Source organism: Sorex araneus, chromosome 2, assembly GCF_027595985.1.
Source record: "Sorex araneus isolate mSorAra2 chromosome 2, mSorAra2.pri, whole genome shotgun sequence".
Lineage (NCBI taxonomy): Eukaryota > Metazoa > Chordata > Mammalia > Eulipotyphla > Soricidae > Sorex > Sorex araneus.
The window spans coordinates 123,692,464-123,703,247 of NC_073303.1; positions in this window are offsets into that span (position 1 = coordinate 123,692,464).

Below are 10,784 nucleotides of genomic sequence, written 5' to 3' on the forward strand. Positions count from 1 at the left end.
AGTGCATAGGTAGCAAAAGTTGGTTTCAGAGGGGCCCACAAGCAAGAGCGGTTTCTGAACTCTCCCGCCACCGTTCCCAGGCCGCTGTCTCAGTGCGTTTATTCCTGGATGCACAGGAGAAAAACAGATTTTTAGAAGCTCGTCATGGCTTTTCTAGTTGTTACACACAGGATACACAAACACACACACAAACATGATACCATACCAGTCATATCCTACACATGATACACATATGGTGCACACGCCACTATACTGGTCATATCCCACACAGGTGTATCCATGCGTATACACAGGATACATATCCTGAGCATGTGTGTATGCATAAACATGATGCACACACCTGGTACTATATAATTCATGCCCTACACGTGACACACACATGATACCATGAAGTTCATGCCTTACATGTGACACAAACATGATACCACATAGTTCATGCCCTGACACACACCACACATGATAAATAGTTCATGACCTATATAAGACACGTGATACATATAGCTTATACCCTACACATGACGCACACATGATACCATATGGTTGATGCCCTACACATGACATACATGTGATACTACATCGTTCATGCTCTACATATGATATATCCAAATACTATATAGCGCATGACTTACACATTTTACACACATGATATACACATAGGGCTGGAGCGATAGCACAGGGGTAGGGCGTTCGCCTTTCACTCGGCCGACCCGTGTTCGATTCCTCCGCCCCTCTCAGAGAGCCCAGAAAGCTAGCAAGAGTATTTCGCCCTCACAACAGAGCCTGGCAAGCTACCCCTGGTGTATTCAATATGCCAAAAACAGTAACAATACGTCTCACAATGGAGACGTTACTGGTGCCCACTCGAGCAAATTGATGAGCAACGGGATGACAATGATATACACATGATACCGTATAGTGCACATCATCCCTCTCAAGGCCTGGCCTGCTTGCTAAAAACCTCCCCAGGTCTTTGAGGTTCCCCCAGCCTGAGCCCACTGCAGGCTGTTTCCTCTCCACGTGTCCCCTGAACTGGCTGTGAACAGTCCCTTGCCTCTCCCAGCTCTCTCCCCATTTCTTGGGAGCCCCAGCCTGGGTGCTGAGCCCCCCCAGGCTCCTGGCTCAGATGATCTCCACCTGGAGGCCCCAAGTCTCAGAGAGGGGGTGACTTTCCTTCTACCCAAGCCTGCTTGCCTTCCAGGCCCCCCAAACCAGCCCCCTGACCCCCCCTGCAGTCCCAGGCCAGATGCTGGAAGCCCCCTTCCTCTTCGTCTCCCCCATCGCTGACACCTCTGGCGCGTCCCCTCAGTGTCCTCAGCTGGTTCCAGGACTTGCAGGCCCAGCGCCACTACCCAGCAGCCTCTCCTGAGTTCCTCCCCGCCCATCCTTCCCCTTGGTCGGGCACTGCCTCTGCACTGCAGGCTTAAGGGGTGGGGCCTTGGGTTTGACCCTGACAACCTCCTGCCTCCCTGGGCAGCTCTGGGAGGGACCCAGGACCTAGGCACTGACTGACTCCCACAACAATGAAGACATATGGGGGTGCTGGAGAGACAGTGCAGGGCTAATGTGGCTAATCTGGGGTCAATCCCTGGCATGCCGTATGGTCCCCTGAGCACAGAGCTAGGAGTAAACCCTGAGCACTGCAGGGTGCGGCCCACTCTGCACCTCAAATATATATTTGTATACATATATATGGATTAAGTATGTGTACATATGGATTAAATATATATACATCACTGTATCACTGTCATCCTGTAAATCATCAATCTGCTCGAGCGGGGCCAGTATCATCTCCATTCATCCCAGCCCTGAGATTTTAGCAGCCTCCCCTTACTCATCCTTCCCAACATTGCCGCATTAGAGGCTCCTCAGGGTCAGGAGAATGAGACCCATCATTGTTACTGTTTTGGGCATATGAATACACCACAGGGAGCTTGCCAGGCTCTGCCGTGCAGACAGGAAACTCTGTAGCTTGCCAGGTTCTCCGAGAGGGAGAACTAGGCTTCGGGGAGCTTGGCTTTATAGTCTCTGGATCTTGGCCGTTTATGGGATTACATGGCGCTGGGAGCAGTTTCTGGGTGTGACTGCCTAGCTACTGGAAAATGGGGGATCTGGGCAGAAGAGGCCCAGTCCTGATCCAAGCAGGCTTGGAGATCTCAGCCCTGGGTCCTGAATACCTGAGTTCCTCTGCCAGTTCCTTCATGCGTGAGTCTCATCCAAGCGTGTGGAGAGGGGCCTTGAGCATGGCTGTGACTGGGTTCTGAAGGTCTTCGGCTGCTGGGTCTCTGTTCGGGGTGGGGAAGGAAACTCAACCCACCCTCTCCGAGGGGCCCTGGTGAAGACAGTCAGGCACAGGGGCAAGAGACTCTGTGTATATATGTGTGTGTATATATATATACACATATATGTATATATACACACATGTATATACTAAGTATATATACTTATTAGTTTGTATATACTGTTTTATATATGGATTTAAGTATATTAGCTCCTTTGTAAAATCCATCCTGAGTTGTCTCCCACTGACTGGCTTCCTTGTGGGGGTATTTACCTACCTCAGTGCTTCCCCAGCTTGCCTGGTGAGTTCCAGGCTACAACTGAACTACCACCTCCTACAGGCAGTCTTCCCCGAGCACCCTGGGGTGCAGCATCCCTTTCCCTGGCACCCCCTGAACCACTGCTCTGTCATGTGGTTGAAGTTGGGGTTTCTTCAGCGCTGGGGCTGACCCTCCCCTGCGTTGCCGGCAGCTTCCAGCTTGGGGCTCATCGCTGAAGAAACGTTCCCCCACACTTGCTGTTCTTTGGGTGTTAGGGCCACACCCAGCCGTGCTACTCTGGGCTTACTCCTGGCTCTGTGCTCGGCGATCATTCCTGGGGCTGTCGGGGATGGAACCCAGGTCAGCCACATATAAGGTAAATGCTCCAAGCCCTGTATCATCTCTCTGGTCCTCACCTTGCTCTCTTGGATGAATGAATGAATGAATGCGTGAATGAATGACTCCATTGCTGGGGACTCCATTGTGCTGTGGTGTCTGCAGGGGCTGCTGAGGGCTGTGGGGAGGGCTGGGGTGCAGGGAAGCAGGTGACCATAGGGTTCCCCGGGCTGGGGAGGATGGGAGCACCAGCCTACAGCCTGACTCTGAGAGCACTGCAGGCAGAGCTGGGTGCTGGCTGTACTGACGGCCAACAACAAAGCCCTGTCCCACCCATGGGTGTCCCTGCGCCCCACACTGGGTTAGCTGCAGCAGGAACCGAGACCCGGGGGTGCCGCCAAAGCGGTGGGGACCTCTGGGATGAGGTGGGCCTCCTCTATCACCGGGACGGGGGTGGGGAGGCGTGCCCTTCTGCTTGGCTCTGGATCAGACCGGATGTGGGGGCTCGAACTCCGGCTTCATCTCCGCGGGCGAGGGACCACCCCCGCGGCGCTCTCCTTCTTGGAGGGAAGCCTGCATTTCCAGGAGGGCTGCAGCTGTGTGACCTTGGGTGGGCGCCCCGCGACCTCAGGCTGCCGGGCGCGGGGGTGGAAAGCCTGGAGTGCGTGGACGCAGCCGGTGCCGGCTCCCAGGCGCCCGCCCTTGGCGCCCGGCTTGGCCTCTGTCTGCTTTCCCTTTTTAGGGGCATTTCTGCAGCTCCGGGCGCGGGGCCCCGTCACCCCCGGCTCAGACCGTGCCAGCAGCCGGCCGGGAGCAACATTCCTGGGCGCTGCAGTCAGCTCGGCCAGCCGGGATGCGCCCGCCCCGCCGGGGAGGGGGCAGGGCGAGGGGCGCAGCTGGTCCTTTGTCAGCGGATGCCCAGGGTGAGGCCGGGGCAGGCCGGCGCGAGCCAAGAACAGGAAACAGGTGCACGGGGCAGGGAGGGTGGGGGAGCTCCCCGCTCCCGCCCCCAGCCCGGCCTGGCTCCCGGAGGCCTCGCGGGCGGTGGTTCAGGGACTCAGACTTGGCATGACTCACACCTGCCTGCCGGGGTCTGCCCGGGCCGCGGCCCCCTCTGGGAGGGTGCAGGACACGGGGCTGAAGCGGACCCGACGGGAGAGAACCTCTGGGGCCGTTAAGATGGGGCTGAGGGAGGAGGCTCCGGCCCATCCGTGCCCCTGGCACAGACGCGTGCACCGACTGTCCTGGCATGGGAATAGGGGACAGGCACAGGATGGGGAGGATGGGGATCTGCACCCCCAAAGCGGCACTCCCTTCCCTCCTGAGAGCCAGCACAGGAATTTGGGGGGGTTCCCTGGGAAATATTGATCACCGTAAGAGCTGCTGCAGACTCTGAAACGCGGTGGATTGCTTTGTTTGGGGGCCACACCTCATGGTCCTTAGGGGTTACTCTTGGCTCTGTGCTCAGGGATTTCTCCTGGTGGGGTTGGGGGTCCCTAAGGGGTGCCGGGGATCGAACACTGCACTGACTGCGTGCAAGGTCAGTGTGCTCCCTGCCAGACTGTGTCTGCGCGGTGAATCGGAAGGCAGGAAGCTACCAGGGCCAGGATTAGCGTGTTCTTGGGTATGAGCCCCTGTGCGCCCTAGTTTGGGTGGGTTGGGGGGTGCCAGGGGACCACATGCAGGGCCAACTCCACTCAGGTCTCAGGACCACTCTTGGCTCTGGACCATCTCCGCTGGACCATCTCCCGCCCCGAGTCCCCATCCCCCAGCTTCCCTCCCTCCTCACAGACGCTGTTTCTGAGACCAGGACCCAGAGTCCCCCACTTTAATTTTTTTATTTTGCTTTTTGGGTCACTCCCAGCAATGCTCAGGGGTTACTCCTGGCTTTGCACTCAGGAATTACTCCTGACAGTGCTGGGGGAACCATATGGGATGCCGGGGGTCAAACCCAGGTCTGCCGCGTGCAAGGCAAATGCCCTACTCGCTGTACTATCGCTCCAGCTCCGCCGCCCCCCTCCCCTTCATTTCTTCCCTCACACCTGCCTCTGGGGTTCTCCATCTTCCAAAAGTGTCAAAGGAGCTGGAGGAAGAAGGGTCCCTCTTGCTGGCCCGGACCCCCCACTCACCTTTATCCCACCAAATGTCCCACCCTGAAGATGGTTGGGCCCTTTTCAGTCATTTCTGTCTATCCCTTTGTCTCTCTGCCCTCTCTTACCCCAGTTCCTGCCACAGGCCCTTTGCACTTGCCAAAGCCTCTTCTTCCCCCTTTGAGATGGGGGCTCTCACAAATGCCACCTTCTTCAGGAGACCCCCTTCATGTGCCCTCATCCCCTAGGAGACCAGTTCCTCCTTCCCCTTCCCTCTGCTTGCTCTAGGGCACTTCTGGCTGCTGGTCAGAGGGTTTATTCACTGTTTGGGCCAATTTCCCCTCAGTAGCCGGTGGGCTTCTGGGACTGGGATTGCATCTCTTGCATTCGGGGGGCTCTGTGCTGACAGCTGTCCCCTTTTTCTGTGAGCCTGGCTGCATCACGCCTTGCCGGACACCGCCAACCAATGGAGGGAGGGGGGCTGCAGGTGGAGGTTGCAGAGGGGGGGTGGGGGAAGCCCCACCAGCCTCAGGGACTTTCTCTGTGTGGAAACTTTTCTTCTCCCCTCTGAACCCGTAGCCGGGGCGGCTTTACTGCGTCACCACAGACCCCAGTGATGATGGGGACACTGCCAGTTCTGCAGTGGCCCCGGGTAGGGCTGGAAGCCGGTAGTCAGCCCCCAGCCCTGTCTCCTCAGGGTGGGTGTCAGGACCCCCAGGAGGGGATGTCCCCAGGGACCCCCATGTCCACGTACTATGGTTCTTCGTCACCTGCCACGGGCTCCCGGCTGGGGCTCCCCCATCAGCCCTTCCTGGATCACATGACGGGGAGGAGAGAGACACCCAGCACCCTTGGGGCAAGGGAGTCACCCCACAAACAAATGCAGACAGACGCCAGGAGCCATCCTGTTCTCAGATGTGACACTCAATGTCAAGAATCCTGTCCAGTCTCTGTCCAGCAGCCCATGAGAACCCTGAGTAGTCCGAGGGGTCCCTGTCACCCCAAGAAGCTGAGCATGAACCCCGGTGGGGAGGAGCCATGTGTGGGGTAAAAGCAGCACGTGTCCCCGTGGGTTGCAGCTTCTGCAAGACACCCCAACTTCAGGGCTGTCTGGGAACGGGGATGAGCCCCCTGGGCCATCTCAAAGCCATCCCCTGATGAGGGGCTGGATGCAGGTGTGGGACAGATGCTCTGACCTTCGGGCCCTCACTGTGGAGACTCAGAGAAGCAGCAGACAGTCACAGGAAATGGGACAGAGAGAACCCGATTCCGGTGCTGGAAGTAGCTGGAAGGTGCTTGCCAATGGCAGCCTGCTGCTCAGAATGTGGGGTGACCCTCGGGAGTGCCTCCTCGGAGACAGAGCCCAGGAAGAAACTCAGGGCTCAGTGCCCGGTACCGGGTGGCGGCCGTTTCCTGTGGGGCCCACAACTGCTATGGACACTCCTGACCGGAGCTGTGCCTGGCAGAAGACCGGGCAGGTCCCTCACAGAAGGCTGGAGACCTCCAGACCTCACCAAGACCCCGCTTGGCACCAGATCCTGAATCCAGTTTCCTGGCCATCGCCAGCCTGCAGTGGAATTATTCATCCCATCCCCCCCCCCCCCACTGTCCTTTAGAGTGTGGATTTGGCTGGAGCTGGCTGGGAGGCCTGGGGCACAGGCCAGGCATGCGGGAGGCCTGTTGTCCATCCTGGCACCGCAAGTGTCCATCCTGGCACCATGGCTCCCAAGCTCCACTAAGGGAGCCCTGAGCCCCAGTGGGAGTGGCTCAAAACCAACTCCCCTTCAAAACAGGTGACTTGAGGACTAGCATTGGCATTTGGGGAGCATAATGGAATCAGTGCAGGCAGTGGTATTCTTTTTCTTTCTTTGCTTTTTTTTTTTTTAATTTTGCTTTTTGGGTCACACCCGGCAATGCTCAGGGGTTTCTCCTGGTTCTGCACTCAGGAATTATTCTTGGCTGTGCGTGGAAAAACCATATGGGATGGCGGGGATCGGATCCAGGTCAGCCGTGGGCAAGGCAAACGGCCCATCTTCGGTGCTATCACTCTGGCCCCAAGCAGTGGATTTATTTTATTTTATTTTTCTCTTTGGATCACACCCGGCAGTGCACAGGGGTTACTCCTGGCTTTGCACTCAGGAATTACTCCTGGCGGTGCTCAGGGGACCATATGGGATGCTGGGAATCGAACCCAGGTCGGCTGCGTGCAAGGCAAATGCCCTACCTGCTGTGCTATCGCTCCAGCCCCTCAGTGGATTTCTTGGCAGCTTCCACGAATGATGTCCTCCGGACCCACGGCACACTCTGGTGCTTTGGACTCTGGCCAGAGAGCAGATTTTCAAACACAAAGGTCGCAGGTAAAGTTTGGGGGTGCAGCTGTGTGTCTCATTGTTTGATGGGTAAGAATTCTGTCTTCATTTTCCCCACCTACCTAAACCAGCGTGGTTCTTGCCTTGGGGGCTGCAGTGTGTGATCTCAGCCCCCAGAGCTGCAGGAATAGCACCATGATGGACCCCTGCCTTGTGTGGTGTGGGGGTCAGGGGTCACCCCTGCCCCATGCATCTGTACTGGACCCCCAGCAGCAGAGTGCATGACCCCCCTGCCTCCCCAGTCACCCCATCACCACCCACTGGGGGAAGGCCAGTGGAAAATGGACCCAGCCTAAGGAAGGACACACTCAGAGATGTTCTCCTGCCCCCGGGAGCTGGGCAAACCTTCCCAACGTCCTGTCCAGCCGCTCAGCAGACCTACGAAGCCATGGCCCATGGCCAGCCCCGTCTGCCACGCCACGAAGAGAGAAACCATAAGTCATGGTCTCACGGCTTGGTTTTGATTTGGACGGTTCCTTTTCAGTATTATGCGCTGCTAATCCCCACCTGGTGTATATGCCGGGAAAAGGCCCAGGGGTGACCTCCAGGGGTGCGTGGCATGAATGTGAGCTCCTGTCTTCTTGAGAACTTCCAGGTGAGGCTGGCACTATAGTACAGTGAGTAGGGCGGCTGCCTTGCATGTGACCGACCCTGGTTTCACCCCTGGCTTCCCATATGGACCTCTGAGCCCCAGGGGCAGTGATTCCCGAGTGCAGAACAAGGAGCAACTGCTGGGGGTGTCCCCCCATCCCTTCCCCAATAAAAGAACCTCGAGGAGAAGGAGAGAAGGGAGGAATCCTGGTGCCACCCAGCTTCTCCCCAGCCCAGGGTGCCGGGCCTGCACCGGGTGTCCAGAGTTTCTGGGTGTCCTGAGTCCCTTCAAGGTCATCTTGGTGGGAGCCTAGAGGAGCTCCAGGAGGTTTGGGGGCGCGGGGGCGCCTCCCCCTGGTGAGAAGGGAGCTCCGGGCTGCTGACTCAGCCGGGTTCTCCGGCAGCTGGGTGCCAGCCTGCCTGGGCCGCCCCCTCTTGTCTCTGCTGCTCCTCCAGAAACTCCCAGACGCGCAGGCACAGAGCGTCTGTCTCCCCGGCAGATCTGGGCAAGCTTGGTCCCGGCGCGCCGCCCCCCCACCCCAGTCCTTGGAACCCCCCTGCCCCCGCGCCGGGCAGCGTGCCGTGTTGGGGCTGGCAGCGAGGACGGGGTCTCCCCGCCCGGGACCCAGGGACCCGCAGCTCTTGGTTTCCATGGCACTGCGCTTGCCCACACTCTGAGCGTTTCCTTCCTGAACGCCCCCGCCTTCATCTCCCCGTGCCGGCCAAGCGCTACCCTGGGTGGGGGCGGGGGGCTCTCGACTGTGGCCTCCTGTACGGGCATCAGAGGGGCGGGCTCTGGAGGTGACCAGGCAGAGGCCAGCCCTGCGGGCCACGGCCCTGCAGGCGAGGCGGGGGGAGATGCAGGCAGCCCCAGGGCCAGGCGCCCCCAGCCCCCTCCTGGGCAGTGCAGGACTCTGAGATCACTGCCCAGGGCTGCCTGCCAGGCCCAGCCCCGGCTGCTGAAACCCTGGCAGGGAGGATCTGTGGGGAGACCCCACTTGGTCACAGGAGGACGATGGAGGGGTCACTCTGCTGGCAGTAGGGCCCAGCCCTGGAGGACCCCAGGAGCTGGAGAGAGGATGCAGAAACCACTGTCCCCTCCAGCCTCTGAGGGAGACGCAGGCCTGCGGCTGATGTCCAGGAGCAGGTGACGCCCGCAGACCCTCAGGTTTGCTCTGCTGAGGTGTTCATGGTGCAGAGGCCTAGTGGCCAGGGCTGGCCACACACCCGGGCTAGCGTCCTGTGGCCCCTCGGGCCCTCCGGGCGAGCCTCACTGGGTCAGAGGCTGTCTGACCTTCTCTCCTCTTGGATGACCCTTGCAGAAGTTTCCTCCTCCTCCCAGTTTCAGCGCCTGGCAGGCGGCCCCGGGAGTCTGCACAGAAGCTCAGGCATGTCCCAGTTTGGCCGCAGACACAGGGCCCTGCTGCTGTCCCTCCCGTCTCTCTTGTCCCCCCTCACACCATCACAAATCTGTGTCAGCGCAGATTTGGGAGGATGGGGGAGCCAGTCGGAGATACTCCAAGAGGTGTTGATTTTCTTATTTTATACTCTTCTGTCTTTTCCAAAATTAAAAAAAAAAAGCCCACATCACATTTCTAATTAAAAAAAAGTACAGCTTTTCGTTGTGATAGATGAGTTATGGAATTAACAAGGCAAGCAACTGGGGAGGCTGAGGAGATAGGGCAGTGGCGAGGGCATTTGCTTTGCACGCGGCCGGCCAGAGTTCAATCCCCGGCATCCCATAGGGTCCCCTGAGCACAGACCCAGGAGTAGACCCTGAGTATTGCCAGGTGTGACCCCAAACCAAAAACCAAATGAGTAAAAAGACAAGCTACTGTAACAAAGACGAGGAAGACATTGGGCTCCAAGGGGGAATTATAGTCAGAGACTCTTGAACAAATGAATCTCAGAGGAAGCCCAGAACAGACCGTTGTCCTGGGAGCTATAAATCTCCATAATTATTCCAGTCTCATTATTTCCTAGGCCCTAAAACTGAGACACATCTCTGATAATATAAGAGCTTGCGAGGAAACCCTGGTTTGATTGTTTTCAGTTGGGTAGTTTGGTTTTGTTTTTGTTTTCTCACCACGACCAGCAGTGCTTAGGGGCTACTCCTGGCTACATGCTCGGGGCCACTCCCAGCAGTGCTCGTAGACTACGGGAGGTGGAATCCGGGCCTCCTGCCTGCAAAGCATGAGCTCAGCTCATCGAACTCTGTCTTTCTGGCCCCTGAGATGCACTTCGAAGCACGTGGATGCACCATCTACCAAAAAGCGTGCACGCCTGGCGCCCAGGCCGGACCCGAGCAGCAGTGGACACAGAACTGGTGTTGGCTTGGTCTGCAGTGAACATGGCATGGCACAGGAACTCAAGCCTCTCTTTTCTCTGATGCAAGCAGGGAATTCAGGGCTCAGTGCCAAGCTCGTGGAGGGTGAGGGTGGGGAGGGGGGCGGTTTCAGCATCTGCTTGCTGGTGGGGAATAACCCTAGCGACCTCAGGGATGACCTGGGCTATGCAAAGCCACAAGGTGGGGTTCTGGGTCTAGAGGGCGGCCTTGCCCCCTTCCTCTCCCGCCTCTCCTGCTTCCAGCACGCCCAGCCCCAGCAACCGTAACTGACAGCATCGGAGCACAGAACCGTCTGTCCGTCTGCAGTGGGGACGTGCTTAGTCTGGGACGAGGGGCCAGGGCTCTTCTGACACGCCAGGCGATGGAAGTGCAGAGCCAAAGTGCTCCCAGGATGGGACAGGCTCAGACTCGCCGCCTCCACGCAGGGCGGGATGGAGAGAGGGCTTCACCCGGTGATGGTCTCCCTGACCCCCTCCACAGGCAGCAAGGCAGGGTTCCAGTGAGGGCCCCGGCG